This window comes from Manacus vitellinus, unplaced genomic scaffold (assembly GCF_001715985.3).
Source record: "Manacus vitellinus isolate BGI_N305 unplaced genomic scaffold, ASM171598v3 scaffold_66_pilon, whole genome shotgun sequence".
NCBI lineage: Eukaryota > Metazoa > Chordata > Aves > Passeriformes > Pipridae > Manacus > Manacus vitellinus.
Genome location: NW_021940729.1, coordinates 2765347 through 2781802, shown reverse-complemented (window position 1 = coordinate 2781802; position 16456 = coordinate 2765347). Strand labels below are relative to the sequence as shown.

Genomic DNA, 16456 nt, shown 5'->3' with positions numbered 1-16456 from the left:
ACTCCAACACCATTCCAAATCCCAGTACGGGAGCTACAGGAACAGAAAACGGAGCACTCAGCACCTGTTCCTACAGCCTAGGATGGACTTGGACACACACTCCCTTCCCAAGAGCAACAGTACAAGTAACAAGGAAAACAAGGTAGATTTAGGTCCCAGAATTTCTGCTGCTCCCAGGAAAAGGGACTCAGCACAGCATCCGGAGAGCAAAGAGGGAGAGACTTCCAGCAAAGGCACGGTCATGCCAGCAGACTGGAAGTCTCCAAACACACATCCAGCAGGACATGGCTGCCAGCCAACTTTTAATGATGTTTTTACAGCCACAACGGACTTGAATACAGCTAAAGTGTAATCCCACCAACTCTGATAAGCAGTAATAAAACTGGAGAAATGTGACCAAGAGGGGGGACAATAGGTGATAACTACTCCTGCAGCCCTGATTAAAAACTCAGGGAATTAAAGCATTTGGCAGTGGAGTTTAGGGCTCTTGACAAACAAGGAGCAATGTCCCTTTCTTTTCAGGTCTGGTGCAAGACCTTGGTCAGCTGTGAATCCCAGAGAGAGCTCACGCACAGTGATTTAGAGTGGGAAGGGTCAGAGATCCAAGAAGCAGCATTCCAGAGGTTATGGAGAGGTGTCAGAGACTGAAACAGTTAATGATTTATGCATCCTTAAGAGACTTCTGCAGGCTTTTGACTTTCTGATGGGCAACTGGGCCCATCCCCCCTCCTCCAGTGCAGAAGATGTCAAGCCCCGAAAAGGCGGGAAGAGCTGAGTTTACCATGCCCTCCACATGAACTCCGTGCCAAAAAGGGGGACACCAACCTATGAAAACAACTCCCCGCCCTGGGGGAGGGGCAAAGGATATGGATTTTGACTGGTGACTTTGGGGTTTTGGCAGGGTTTTTGCTTTTCCTTCTCCCCCCACCACCTGCGGATCAAGACATCGCTGGATCCAGTGGGCGGTGATTATCTCATCTTCTTTTTTTTTCTTGCTCTCCCTTACTCTTACCCTGTCTTTCTCTCCCCTATGTATTTTTCTCCTCCCCAGAAAAGTTATGACAGCACCCAAAAATGTTAACTTACCTACTGATTCAAAATTGTTAAAATAAATCTTATCAATATATGTTTTCATACACCGATTATTTAGTGTCGTTTCGCTTTAATCCACCCCAAAGGAATTTTTGATAAAACCTAGGTTACCCCCTCCCCCCTCTTTTTCTGGGGCGGGTCGTAACAAGAGGGTAAGGGAGTAAAAGAAGGAAAATAAAATTTCAAATGACACACCAGTCCTCAGATATTGTGGGCCTGCAGCGAGGCCAGGGATGCAGGACAGCTCTAGGAAGCAGCAGTGACCCAGAGGGTGACACAGAACACCTGAGAGAGGATGGCACAAACACCACACTCGGCATCCCATGGTAGGGCAGGGATGAGCAGTTCAGAGGGGAGGGCAGCTGAGGGACAGCAAGCCAAGACAAATGATCACAGGATCATAGAGTATGCTGAGTTGGAAGGGTCCCACAAGGATCATCGAGTCCAACTCCTGGTCCTGCACAGGACCCAACAATCCCACCATGTGCCTGAGGGTATTGTCCAAACACTCCTTGAGCTCTGTCAGCCTTGGTGCTGTGCCCACTGCCCTGGGGAGCCTGTTCAGTGCCCAACCATCCTCTGGGGGAAGAACCTTTTCCTGAGATCCAACCTAAACCTCCTCTGACACAACTTCAGGCCATCCCCTCAGGTCCTGTCAAGCAGAGACCAGTGCCTGCCCCTCCTCTTCCCCTCCTGAGGAAGTTGTAACTGCAATGAGGTCTCCCCTCAGTCTCCTCTTCTACAGGATGAACAAGCCAAGTGCCCTCAGCTGTTCCTGAGAGTGTGGCTTCACCTCCAGACCCCTCCCATCCTTGTGTCCCTCCTTTGGACACTCTCTAACAGCTTAAGGATGCAGCACACAAGGAAAACGGGGCTCAGCAAGCCGTGGAACACAGTATGGAAAAGTGCAGCCGCATGGATCAGGAGACACTCAGCACAGCTGGGATTCCAGCCGTGGTGTCCTGGGGTGAGCACATCCCAGCTGTGGCCCAAGTGCAGGCACAGCAATCCGACCCAGCTCTCCAGCTGGAATTCAGGATGCTAAATCATACTATAATATCCAAAACAAAGCAGATCAGGGATAACAATTCCCAAAACAAGCCTGCCAGCTCTGACATGCAGCAGGCTACTTGAATCAAATCAGTCTAGACCGAATGCAAAATGCTGCTCCTTGAAGTCAGCTGAACTGGGCCATTTCCAAAGGGTAACACGACACATCCACTGTTCTGCTGGATGCATTTTCATATCAACTTGCCCCAGTAACATGAAAGGTGCTGACAGTTTCTCTGCGCATACCTGCTGAGTCAGGTTAACTGTACATGCACAGCACAGCTGCACCCTGCAATCATGATAAATCCAGTGGGATCTTGTGCTGGAGCCCTGGCACTGCTTAAGCCCTTTATGTGCCACAGAACAGCTCCAGTGCTTATTTCAGTAGTGCTTCTAGGATGATCAAAATATAATTCATTACTTTGCCACAACTGCAAATTCAGTGTCTTTAAAATGTGGAAAGCCTCCCTGACTCTAAATAGCAGCTCAGATTGTGTTAAGTGAGAACCATCCTTCAAAAGATCCCCAATAAATGTTTGTCTGCAGAAGCAGCATGACATTCTTCTACATCTCCTACTGGAAGTCATATACAGCATCATTTTAATGACATTTGAAATCAAATCCCAAAGGAGCTGTTGTTTGAGATATCAAAAAGCAAAAAAATAGCAGATACGCAGATAACAGACATCAGCAATGCAGTGGATTGGATCACTTACCCAGAGGAGCAGACTTAGTGTTGATCTCCACTGTCACTCTTGAGCAAGTATCACTGATCCATATAAACTTCCAGCACTGAGAAAAAGAGAAACAGAGATTCTGATTAATCACTCAAAGTCTGAGGTGACTTAACAGTGATATCTTGCAAAAGTTCATCAAGTGACACAGGATACAGGAAGCACAGTGGATGATGTACATAACAGCATTTAAAAAAAGCTAATACCAAGAGATTAAAGGATGACAACTGATGTACAAAGAGGAAATTAGCTTGTTTATTCCAAATAATTCCCAGCAACATTATTTCTCAGTATCTCTACATTACACAGTTGGCCTGTGCCTGCACTCCACCTCCCCAGATGATCACACATGTATAACACAAAACAAAGAAGGTGAATGATGCCTGGCAAGGCTTCCTTCTCACCACTGCAACCTCCAAAAAACCCCAACCGAACACCCCAAGGTGTTGAACATCTAAAAATCAGGGTGTGAAGCGAAGCCAGTGGAAATCAGAGCAGCCCACAGCACTGAACCAACCCCACAGCTCTTCCTGAGTCCCTTTACTACGACTGTTTTGGTTAACCAAAGATGTTCTCTGTTACTGGGGTTTGACAGAAAGTTTTACTTATGGATACTCCCATCTACAGACTGTGCACAAAATAAGAGCTATTTGGTATAGGAAGCTTGACAAAATCGTTCCAGGGGAAGGTTCTGGGTAAACTTCGAATTTGAAATCCAAAAGAGAAGTTTAGGGAATAAAACTCCAGACCAAGAAGTAAAAACTTCCAAATCTTCGCAGTTACACGGGCTCCCATTAGAAGAGGCTTAAGAATCAGTAACTTAAATACAAGTGCAATACAAAATACAAATACAAAAATCAGTGAAATATGGCTGGTAAACTGACAGAAGTTTAAAAGCCAAGCAAGTAACACAACCAAAAAGCAAAGAATCAGCTCAAAAATCTAGGAAGAAATCTAGGAATAAAGAGATACCAACCAGTCGTTGACTTGGTCAACAAACTCCAAATATCCAGAGGGTGTAAACTGGAAGAGAGAGAATTCAGACAGAGCATGACTGGGAGATGAATACAAAAAAAGCCCCAAAAATAGCATTTTCAGGGCTAGATACTAAAAAGCTGTAATGGTCTCAGGGCACGCAAATGCTTGGGTGCTCATTCCTTCTCAGAGCAGTTTTTTTAAACTAGACTGAACAAAACCACCAGGATATGAAAAAAATTACATAGAACACAACTCACATGAGGACATACGAGCCTGTGTCACAGGACTGGGGCTCCAGGCTATTGTAACAGAATAATTGTGTACTGAGCCCTGTGCCAGGCAGGGAAAAAACATCTGTGAGATGGAAAAAAGAGACAAAATGTGGAAGGTGGGGGAAAAAAAAAATATTTGAGGTTTCTATAAAGGGCACTGCAGAATGTCACGGATGGAACTGCAAAGCCAGGGGAAAAAAGTTAGTTAATGGTGTTATTTTAAGTCCTGTGCGACTCACACTCGCCACAAGGGCCAGTCTCCAATGGACTTGCTATTCCCAGCAAGAGTGGCACCACCAGCTATTCCCAAGCCTCTGTGCCATCACTGTTTGGGTAAATCAAAGATGTTCTTTGTTTCTGTGGTTTCACAGAAAGTTTAGTCATTTCCTCCTCCCCCGAGTCAGAGTTACACACACTCGGCCCACACCTTGGGCAAGCTCGCTGTCCAAGGGGAAGGGAACACTTCCATGCCTTTCTCAAAAGGCAACTGACTGCCTCGGATCCTGGCAACACAAGGATTCAGTTTGTTTCCAAGGTTGCTAGGGAAGTGGTCTGCATTTCCCACTGCCCCTCTTCCCTCCTTCCTCAAACTCCGTTTCATTTTGAGTAATGAACTTCCTGGGTTGGTTTTGGCTGGGACAGAGTTAATTTTCATCACAGTAGCTGGTATGGGGCTGTGTTTGGGATTTGTGCTGGGAACATGCGGATAACACAGGGATGTTTTAGTTCTTGCTGAGCAGGGTTCACACAGAGCCAAGGCCTTTCCTGCTCCTCACCCACCCCACCAGTGAGGGGGCTGGGGGTACAGAGGGCATTGGGAGGGGACACAGCTGATCCCAACTGACAAATTCCATACCATATGGCACCATGCTCAGCATATAAAGCTGGAGGGGAAAGGAGGACAGGAGGATGTTCAGGGTGATGGCATTTGTCTTCCCAAATAACCATTACATGTGCTGGAGCCCTGCTGTCCTTTGGGATGGCTGAACACCTGCCTGCCCATGGGAAGTGGGGAACGAATTCCTTGTTTTGCTTTGTGGTTGCTTTCCCCAGTAAACTGTCTCTATCTCAACCCATAAGCTTTCTCACTTTTACCCTTCTGATTCTCTCCCCCACTCCACAAGGAAAGGAGTGAACAAGGGACTTCCTGGGGCTCAGTTGCCAGATGAGGTTAAACCACAACACTCCCCCAATCAGACACCCCCTAACCCCAGAGCTAAAAACACTCTCTTGCACACCCTCACCTCTAGGATTGCCTGTGATGTTCATCCCAGCATTTCCCCTGCCTGAACAGGGCACGGGACATGAAGATCCAGAAGGCTTCAGCATTAGGATGCCAGGAAGGCCAACAGCCCCCAGGGAAAGTCTGCAGTTCAGGGGCGATGAGTGAAAACTGGGACTTGTTGGGACTTCTGGGAAAGGGTGGGGCTTTTCTGGTTTAACTGGAAGAGTAAATTATCATCCCAGAACAGCAACTGAGGGAACAGCTGCTCTTACATCACACATGGATGTGCCACACAGCCCAGACCAGAGGGCACAGCCTGGGAGGGAGGGACAGGGGCTCTCCAGCCTCCCCAGCAACAGCCAAGCTCTCCACTGAGTTCAATCCAAGTTCTATTCCAGTATCAAGAAAACAATCTCCCAGAAAACCACATTCATTTTTAGAAATGATCATTTCAGAAGAACAGGACTAGGCAAACCAGGTGAGAGTTAAGCAGGTTTTTGCTTTCATACAGAGAGCATCGCAATATATAAATGCCCTGGAGGAATCCTTCCAGTATCTCCAGGAAAGAAAGCTGAACAACATGATTTTTTTTTTCCTTTCCAAACTCTAATTTCTTAACCAGGAAGAAAAACACAGATCCCAATCCTACAATCTTGCATGTTCAGCAATGATATTTTACCTTGCGAATCAAAGGTTTTCTGCCATAGCCACCCACTGCTTTTTCAAATTCAAGAAGCACAACTGCACGTAATTACACACTGTGTGAACTTATACAGAACACAACCATATGCTCAAAGACCTGAAAAATTCACATGTTGCACCATGTTCAGGGGCACAGCTTAACAAGGAAGCTGCAGCACTATTTCTTTGCTTTGTGACTACAGGAATATTTTCAGAAGAATGCACGAGTACTGCAAGCAAATAATCTAATTCATGTCTGCTCTTTACTAGATAAAAATAAAATCTGCTTTGCCTAATCATTTCTGATCAAACAAAGCAGGGCTCTGAGACACAAGATCTGACAAGAGCCCCTCCTCTCCACTTAAAGCTAAAAAAATGACTCTAACACAGGACCCGAGTAGTCACAGCACAGTTCAAATTACTGCCGCTTCCCACACACTTGCCTCATGTCTGCGTGTTTGTGCTTCAATTAAAAAGCTACTATGACATTCTTCCTACGTGTTTGAAAGAAAATTACACAGGCAACAGGGCTCAAAGAAGTTTGTATCTGAGTATCTCCCACCAGAAGAGATCACTTGGATCTCTTTGACAGTCAGGAGTAAAGGTGGCAAGAAGCCTCCCTGTGCTTCCCCTGTCTGCCACACACCCTACTCAGGGTGATACAAGTGCTCAGCTTTTTCCCAGCACCTTCCACCTCCAGCTGAGACACCTCTACCCAAAATCCCAGCCACGCTTGGAGCAGCTTGGCCGAGCCATGGGTGCACATGGAGGCTCCCACGCACACACACCTCCTTGTTGAGGCACGCACCTCATTATCCAGCTTCCCCCAGATTCATAGAAGTTAAAGACCATTTATCCTTTATATTTTTTTTCTCTCTCTAAAGAGTAAATCAACAGCTGCTAGATAGAACTTGACTCAAAAAAATTATTAAGGAAAATTAATAACATACACACTTCCAAGGATGTCATTGATTGTGTCGAGTTATCTTGCCTTGGAGAGGCGGGAGGAGGATTTCAAGCCAAGGAGCAGAGCAATGAAGAAACACTAATAGTTTGAATGATTTGGGGAGCTATACTGGTTTTCCATGGAAAAAGCCTTTTATTTTGGTACCACTAATGGCACAATTTTTTGTAAAAGGCCTTTGGGCAAAGGCTGGTTTGAATCTGAATGGGAGTAATCAGGGCTGCAGCCTGAATGATTTCTCCACATCTGTATAAATCATTCACCCACGCCAAGGATTACCAGCCAACATGTCATATTTCACCTTCCAATCACCCTGGATACATTTTTCAGCTGCCTCAGACCACGTAGCACATCTCTTATTTATCAGGGGACAGGCTGGCTGCACTCAGACGAATCAGACAAAAAGGGAAAACACAGATGCTTTAGCCCTTATCTTTATTTTTGGTCTCTAGAAGTCCGCAGACATGTTGACACAGACAAGAATCACAGAGCATCCACGTTAACAAGCCAATCTGGTTTGGGGTCTTACTAAACCACTTGCAAGTGCCAGCCTTGAGCTTAAAAAAAATCCCAAGTTTCAATCCAAACCCGGAGCATCTGGCACACACAGAAACATAAAGTGAAAACTGAAGGGAACCGAGCAAAACTAATCACATCATTAACTCCAGCGACCCAAGCAGCTGATAGCTCAGACAACAACATTTCCTACTCCAAAGCAGCACATCTGAACAATGTACAAGCATAGACCTCGCTGAATCAACATCCCAGCACTGGGGGATACAGACAACACAGCCAACAGCAAAACAACACTTTCTGGAAGCATAATAAAATATAATAAATAATCCCCTGAGTCAGAGAAGAATAACACCAGACAGACCATTCAGTGAAATACTTGTAAGACCAAGATGCAAGAAGGTTTAAAGAAAAGCTTTCAAAACACTAACTTATCAGACTTTAAGTGAAACTAGACATGATTTACACAAGGAAAAAAATTATGACTAATTTATGACTAATTTTATATTAATCACCGTGTCCATCTCTGAACTGGAGTGCCATTTCATGCAGTTTCTGCTTTGTTTTAATTCTACAAGGCAAAGCAACAGGTTTATCATCTGTGAAAATGCAGACATCAGCTGAGGGAAGATGTAGAAGTGACTGGAAGACGTGGAAAATTACTTTATGAATTTAACTGAAAATCTCCTGCCCCCAACACCTATGTTATTGAAGCCCTGTGATAAGAAGTCTATGGAATCAGATATGAGAGAATTCACAAATCTGACAGCACTGGTGTTGTCAGTATTCTCCTCCTTCACAGTTAAAGGAACTTAAAGAGCTCCAACACCACAAACTTGCAAAATCCTATTATTGAGGCACATGCACCCAAACTCTTGTGTTTCCAGAGCTGGGAAGTGAAGCGGAAGCTTTTAAAGCAGCAAAACCCAAACGCACTCACCAGGAAAAGGAATAAAATGACACCTTTTTGTTGCTGTTAAGGAGAGGCAGCCAAAAGATTAGAATTAAAAACCCTGGAAATTATGATCAACATAACCAGATGCTTTCCCAGTTTCACAAGTTAAGTTTTATACATGTATTCTGCTATTTTTCCACGCAGACACTTCAGTTGTTTCAGTCCTTTTAAGCTGGTCATGTGCTAATATACATGCACACAACAGGATTCAGCTGTTGTGCTTTCATATGCACTGCAAATAATCCTGAAAACACCATTTCTGCTAATCACATTGCTCCACACAATTTTAAAGCACATGATTGCAGAATAAAACCCTCAGCACATATTTTTGGCCTGGATTTCTGAAGGAAATTAAGTTTATGTAGTAGTGTTGTCTGTCAGTCTTCACTCTATTAAATTTTCAACTCGCTACTCAGTTCTGATCACATTTGGCAGAAGATGAAGAGATCCAAAGAGGTGTCACATTCCTACATCTTTGGGAGAAATTATGATGCAGGTAGAGGAGACACATCCAAATCAGCCTCACACAGATCAAACTGCTACAAGAACTCAGCAATTCCCTGCTTTGGTTGGCCCAGAAGATGCTCCATCAGCATCTATACATGGCCACCCAGTGCAAGTGTTGACTCCTGTGGGAACAACACAAGAGACTGCAGAGAAACCATGGACCAAGCCAAAAAGAGGAGAAGATAATTTGGAGACAATGACAGGGAAAATGGAGGGGTCCAAATAGAAGGATGCTGCAGAGAAAGCCAATTCACATAGGGGAAGAAAAACTGTAAAGAACGAGGGTTTGTGAGTTCTGCCACCTGAGGGATCACAGAATATTCTGAGTTGGAAGGGACCCACAAGGATCATCAAGTCCAACTCTTAACTGAAAGGCCCATACAGGGATTGAACCCACAACCATGGCATTTTTAGCACCACAGTAAACATTTAACCAACTGAGCTGAAGCTGGAATGCATCCATAGCTGGTAGCAGGTCTTCACCAACTCCATACCTACAAGCAGGATAACATCCTTTCCCTGCCTCCTTCCACCCCCTAGGAAGCTCACAACACACCCTTCTCCTATCACATCCTGGGCTAATTGTTCACAAGACACATTTCATCTTCAGATACCCACAAATACTGCTGGATACTGCTGAATCCACAAATGGACTCTGTCTTAAAGCTGGAATTTGGGACAAGAGCAACTACCACAGCAGCCAAGCAGAAAACAGCTCAGAGAACGCCAGTTTCATATTTCCCACAAAATGGAAATAAATATTTCATATTTCATGGGTTGGTTTGTTTTGTGGGAGGGCGGTAGTTTGGCTTTTTTAAGGAAAGAGGCAAATTTGTCTCAGACTCCAAAAGGAAAGTCGGATGGGAAAGAACTACTTCCAAGATGCTGAGGGCAAACAAGTGCACCCTTAAGTACGTGTTGTGTTAGATCTTCATTTAGAAATCATCTAATAACCATCTTTCCCACCAGGGACAGTTAATATCAGAAGCAGCACACATCCTGTACAAGGATGTCCGTATTAAACATCCCCCATATAGGCATTCCTAGAATCCAGCAGTTTGGCAAAACAGATTTTTTACTGCTGTGTAACATTGGGGAGACAACGAGAAGACTTCAACATCACTTAAACTGTTTACTTTCCACCATGAAAAGTGGGGAACTAACCCTCTTCAGTCTCAGTTCCTTTTGTCCTGAAATATCCCCTAAGAATCCTATAAACTTATGAGGGGAAGAAATAGCCTTTCATACTTGACCAAACAGTAAAAAAACAAACAGCTCCTGCTTTATCCATACGGCAAGTCATCACTTGCAAAAACATTGGGGTTTATGGGGTACAGTACAAGGGAAGAAATAAGAGTACAGGTAAGTTGTCCTGAATTTGTACTCCAGTGTTGCCCAGTGGCTGCCTTAAGTGCTCAGGAACAGGAGTACTGTCCCAAAAAGAGGCAAAGGCCATTTTACTTTGATTTCCATGAAAACCCCCAGCTACTGAGCACCAGCACAGCCTTCACTTCCCAGTCATTCCTTGTTTACTATCCTGTATATTCCTTAGGCACACAGCACATCTCTAAGCCCAGCAAAGACCAGGTCTAGCAGATGTCCAACTTCCATCCTCTCCTAAATCTGGGGCTCTGCAGGTCAAGACAACCCTAAGGGAGGACCACAGAAGAGTATGATGTAGACGAACCAGAAGAACACAAGAAATAAAGTGCAGGGAGGAGAAGGACAGATTGGGAAGATTTGCACAAGCTGTGTGTGCAGCACTGAACATTTTGTCACACGGAGAAGCCAGTTCTCTTCTGCAGAGAGAGACAGCTCAAGCACAAGGCTGCCAACACACACCACCAGGTTCTGTTTTAATCCAGGATTTGTTTCCCTCTCTTTATGCAAGCTGGGGACCTGCAGGCTGAGGGATCACATGCAGCAAGGTGAATTACTATGAGCTTCCTGCAGGTCCTGCTGGGCTTGGTAAAGCACAGTAATGCTCACAGCCAGGGCAGCAATGCAGCTGGTGACAATGTAATTTCCCCTTCCTGCTTTGCACCATTGATTATTACTCATTAGGACATCTATAATCTTTATATAGAATTCTTTCATGCAGCCTAATTTGCCAAGAAGTAATCACTCTCCTCCTCCCCTGGTAATACAACAGAGAGCTGTGAAGTGATTTCATTTGCTGTTTATTCCATAGCTCTTCTTCCCAAAAGTTTCCCTCAGATGTTCAGCCTGAAGCCAGATGCATTTGGTCATTAGAAAATGTCTCAGACAAACCTTATGTTTCATCAGGTTCTGTGTGGAAAAGATGAGTAATTCAAGAAGCTTTACATCTTTGATTTTGCTTCACATTTTTTGCCAAAAGAAATGAACCTCTTAAAAAAAACCCCACACCATCACTGAAGCACTGAAGAATTCAAGTCTCCACTCAGAGCAGGGGAAGCTGTATCCATGTAGAATGAGCATTATTTTTGGGGGCAATAAATATGTTGGATGCTGAAAAGGTCACTGCTGAAATAACCATTGCCCTGCACTGGCTATCACTCCCTACAAGTGGGTGAAAAACAGGGAATACAGATTTGTATCCAGCTTTCCCTGTAATCCAACAGGAACACCAAACTGTTATTTTGCTTCCTGATGAGTCCAAGTCCTTTTTGAGCCCTCGAAATTTCTGCAAACACTCACCAAGGAAGAGAAAATGAACGACTGGCTTGCAGTACTTCATGTCACACAAACCTCAAGGCTTTAGCTGTTTAAAACCACCCACCCCAAGCAAAGGACTGAGCTGCATCACAGACTCTGAACAGCTAAAATGGTACTAGTTAAGTCAAAAAGAGAGAGAACTGGTTTTTTTTTAAGAGTAGAACAATTCAGACAGTTGGTATTTGCAAAAAACTCCTTCTACATAACTCTACACTTCTGTGTTTCCAGAGTCTTTCCATACTGCAAGGAATTCTGTGTAATTACTAGCTTGGTACTGAGAAACTTTATTGTGCTGTATTAGCAATTAAGGTTTTCGTATCCAAGGGCTCTATTACTCTTAATTAAAATTGTACCTCGTAAGACTATGCAAATCCAACACTGTGAAGTTGGCTCTAGTAAATCCACAGGTAATCTTTGAGCCTTCACACATGGATGTTGATCCAGAGTTAAAAATAACCTTTCTTAGTACAGATAAAACACACAAGAGTCCGAGATATATTTTTGAAGGCTGAACCGCAGAAGATCAGCAGGGGAGTTTGCAAACCCAGGCCAAAACTCAGCATCTCTCTGAGCATGAAGGAGCCAGGTTTGACTCAAAGGGCACTTCTCACAAAGTTATAGCACCAATTTTAATGTTCTCCAAGTCCTTTCATGTCACTCACAGGTCCTTTAGAGTCAGAGTTGAGAAGATACAGTCTAGTCCCCAACCCCGAGGGAGCATGATCCAGACATACATGTACCCACAGATTCAGAAGCTCTTTGCTCCCCCAAACAGCTGCAATCAACCTTCCCAGTAGCCATCTCATTACATCACTGTTTTCCTAACTAATAAAGGTCAAACTGTAATTTTTGTAATTTTAGATTTATAGTTTCTCTCAAATGAAAGGCATTCTTAGCTCCAGGAAGAAGCAAAAAGGAGATTTATTTGCCCTACAGATACCAGAGCAAACTCAGTTCAGAAATAAAAAAGATACAGAAAGCATTATTTCCTCAGACTTTTTTAAAAGGGAGAAAACAGAAAACACAGTGAACAAGAAGCCAAGATTATTAGCAGACAGAAAAAGAAAAAAAAAAAACAAAATCAAATCGAAGAAACAGAGCAATGAGAGCCTTTGTTCCCAGGAAATCCTTTTCAAGAAGTGAGGAGATTCCAAGCAATGCAGCTGTACTTCCTGTGACTTGGAGCGCTCAGTTTGGGAACACGGGGAAGGTCACAGCCTTGGAACAGCTCAGTACATCCACACTGCCCACACAGAGCACTCGGCTCAGCAGCCATCCCACTGGGACACAGGGAAAGATAAAGATGCTGTGGGTGCAAGAGCAAGGACTGCAGATTTCAGAGCCGTCCTGCAAATGGCACAGCTCAGGCTCCTGCAGGGCAGCAAGTTCCTCTCAGGACTCTGAGAACTGGGGGTTGTTCAGCCTGGAGAAATGAGGGCTCCAGAGAGACCTTATAGCTCCTTCCAGTATCTGAAGGGGCTAAAAAAGAGATGGAGAGGGACTTGTGACAAGGGCATGGAGCAACAGGACAAGGGGGAATGGCTTCACACTGACAGAGAGCAGGTTTAGATTGGATATTAGGAAAAAATTCTTCCCTGGGAGGGTGGCGAGGCCCTGGCACAGGTTGCCCAGAGAAGCTGTGGCTGCCCCATCCCTGGAAGTGTCCAAGGCCAGGTTGGATGGGGCTCTGAGCAACCTGGGGATAGTGGAAGGTGTCCCTGCCCATGGCAGGGGGTTGGAACACCACAATCTTTAAGGTCCCTTCCAATCCAAACCAGTCTGTGATTCCGCGACTCCTCTGAAGCAGTCTGCAGCAGCAACAGGAGCCAGAAAAGCTCTTTAACAATACACAGTTAATAAAACACCAACTAGATACACACACACAAAACGACCTTGCTGCCAGCACCAGCCAGGTTGGGTCTTTGTAAGAGAAATATTGCTAAGTGGTAAATTCAGTTCATGATGAACTACAGTGAATCATCCTGCTTCTTGCAAGGAAAAGCATTTAGAAACGACACCAGCATCTATCCGCACAATCTTTTTTATAAAGCACACACAGCCCCAGGAACATCTCTTGATAAGGAGAGTCACTTCTGAGGCGAGACGGACTTTGAACAGCATTGCAGCAGGAGGGCAAGCACAGGGAAAGGGAATAGCACACCAGGAATTCTAAACTCCTGCAGGACTTAGATAAACACACTAATTAGCAGAGTTTGTCTACATTGAAAGATTAACTCAAGTACTGTCCCTAACTTGCCCTCCCAGCTACATCTTTAATTCGAGCACAGCACTTTAATTGAATTGGCAGGAGACACAGGCAAATGTTTGATTAAGCATATTCAGGCAATATCTAAACTCTAGTGCAGGCAGGCAACGCTCAGGGATCGTGAAGTCCTCCAAGTTTTTCCCACTATTTTCAACACAACTCCTGCGGTCAAACTCAGAAAGCAACAAAACATTTGTATATATAGTTATGTGTATCTATTTGTTTTAAAAGTTTAGTGCTATATATATAAATAAAGCAGAGCTTTCAGGCCCCTTGGCATCCTGTGAGCACAGCTACTGCTATCCAAAGCAGCATCCTTCCTCCAAAGGATGCCCTGGATCACTTAAGCTCAACTCATTCAAGAGTCTGTGAGCTTAACTCAGACCTGAAGGACATCAGCATGAAAAAATCAGGAGGAGAGAGACTGCTGGTCCCTGTGGAGCAGGAGGAAGAGGCAACAGTTATGCTTGCCTAGAGCAAGGGGGCATTTCACCCTGAACTGAGATCCCCTGAGCTGGAACACAGTCAGAAATCCCACATAATAGCCCTTCTGCTCCCAAAACCACTGCTGAATCCATCTGGAAAGCGCTCTTAAACTCATTCAAAATACAATAGGGGGATAGAGATTCCTGCCTCTCATCACTCAGAGAAGATATTAAATTGATGTTTTCCCCATTCCTGCTTTGCCTGAGTTTCATTACTCAGTTTCCCAGCTTTCTTCAAAATTGACAAATTTTAAAGTAGAGGTGTTTTATGTATTTGTTTTACTTCATCCCTGCACATGATGCCCATGGAAATCTTTAAGTATTGCATATGCACAGGCAGGGAAATTTTGCTTTTACCTTGACTGAGCGCTTGCTTTGTTTCTCTGAATTACACAGCTCGTGTCTTCTACAGGAAATCAAATTAACACAAAGTATCTTTTAATAATCATAAGAGCTTCCCAGCAATTCAATTTGCAAAACAACAGCCCACCATTCTGTGTTACAGCAGGCAGTTTATCAAGCTGTTTTGACAGCAAGTCTTGTACAAAGCCTTGTCCAGAAATGTAACACCACCTCCTACTATTGCAGCCGTGCAGTCAATGACAGCAAACAGTTATGAGAGCAGAGCCAAGCACACACTCAACCCTGTTCACAGGCTGAGTTGTGAAAATCCAGTTTTAAAATCTGGACGTCTCTGGGCACCAGATAATATAACCTGCAGCCAGGATCAGCTCTGTGATCAGCAAGTTAACACTGAGCTGCTTTATTCTGCTTTCCTAAAATGAAGGCAGTTCTGCACTGCCCAGGGCCCCAGCCCTGTGAAGGAAAAGGGCCTGAAACAACAAAGCAGCTCATGGGCAAGAGCTACAACATGTGTGTGAGGAGTTGCCCCTTCCAAACACATGAAACACAGCCAGAGTCAGCAGCCCAAACCACAGGAAGGGCCTTGCTTTGACATCCCAACCTCTCCATGTGCCACTTGCTTGCCAGTGTCTTTTCTGGAAGTGTCGCTCCTGCTCAGGGCACACGGTCTGCCCTCGAACAGCACAAGCACTCCAGGGAGCCAGACAGAAGTCCTGATAGCAAGAAAGCAGTGAAAACATGGAAGGCAACTTATCCCAGCCTCAGGGGAATGAGTGGTGGCGTTACAAACAGAGCTCAGTCCGGCTCCATCCACCCAGCAGCAGCTCCAGCAGGAGCACAACTGGTTTTTGTGCAAATGCTGAGACACGGAGCATATTCCAAACAAATATCCCTTAAGGGAAAAAAAACACCCAAAAATGCAGCAAGAAAGACTTTTGGGACAACTACTCCTGCTGCTGGGTTCATGAGCTTTGGGCTATTTTTAGTAAGCTGCCTCTGCAGATGCCAAAATAACCTCTCCCCCCTCTGTGCACACACAGCTGGACATGAACCTTTACCATCTGCATCCAGCTCCACAGATGTGCATTGAGGGAAAGCCTCTTCTCTGGAAATCCAAACACAAGCAGTTAATATGATCCAAGTGCCGAGTATACAGCCCACGGAAAGGAGAGACCCAAAAGCACAGAGTTAAAGAAGCTCCTTCCTCACCACCAGGACTATTCCCACCTGGAAGCTGCCCCTCCTCGGACATCTGGGGGTCCAGCTCTGCAGGTCCATTTACATCCACCAGACCAACATGATCTCCATGTGGGCAGGAGAGGCAGCCAGACCACGCAGGCACTGCTTTCCCTTGGAAAAGAACTGCAGTTTGAGACTCCCAGGCAGCATCCATCTCTCTCCACTCCCAGCCCTAGGAGAAGCAGGTGGCATTGCAAACCCTCCAGAGCATCACAGGTCAAGCCCAGAGTAAACCGGTCTGTAAAATGAGACTGGTCCATATCCTGCCTGCCCTGCTCTGTGACCCCAGCGCACCTCCCAGAGCACACACTTCTGTACCATTTTTGTTCTCACTGGGAGAAATGTGCCCACTCCAAAGACACCAGCCAGCAAAGCCTCTGCGAGCTGACTTACTCCATCCAGGGAAAATCATCTCAGCCTTCAATGGCCCCTTAA

General features: G+C 45.0%; 1 protein-coding gene across 8 annotated transcripts in view; it reads right to left on the bottom strand.

Moving 5' to 3' along the window:
- Window positions 1–16456, bottom strand: part of PPFIBP1 (PPFIA binding protein 1) — a 101299-nt gene that overhangs the window by 75583 nt on the left and 9260 nt on the right. For all 8 annotated transcript variants that reach the window (XM_018083656.2, XM_018083658.2, XM_018083655.2 and 5 more), the window contains one exon: window positions 2859–2934. The gene's annotated coding sequence lies outside the window, so the exon portion shown is untranslated. Of the gene's footprint in view, window positions 1–2858; window positions 2935–16456 lie in introns of those variants that run through there.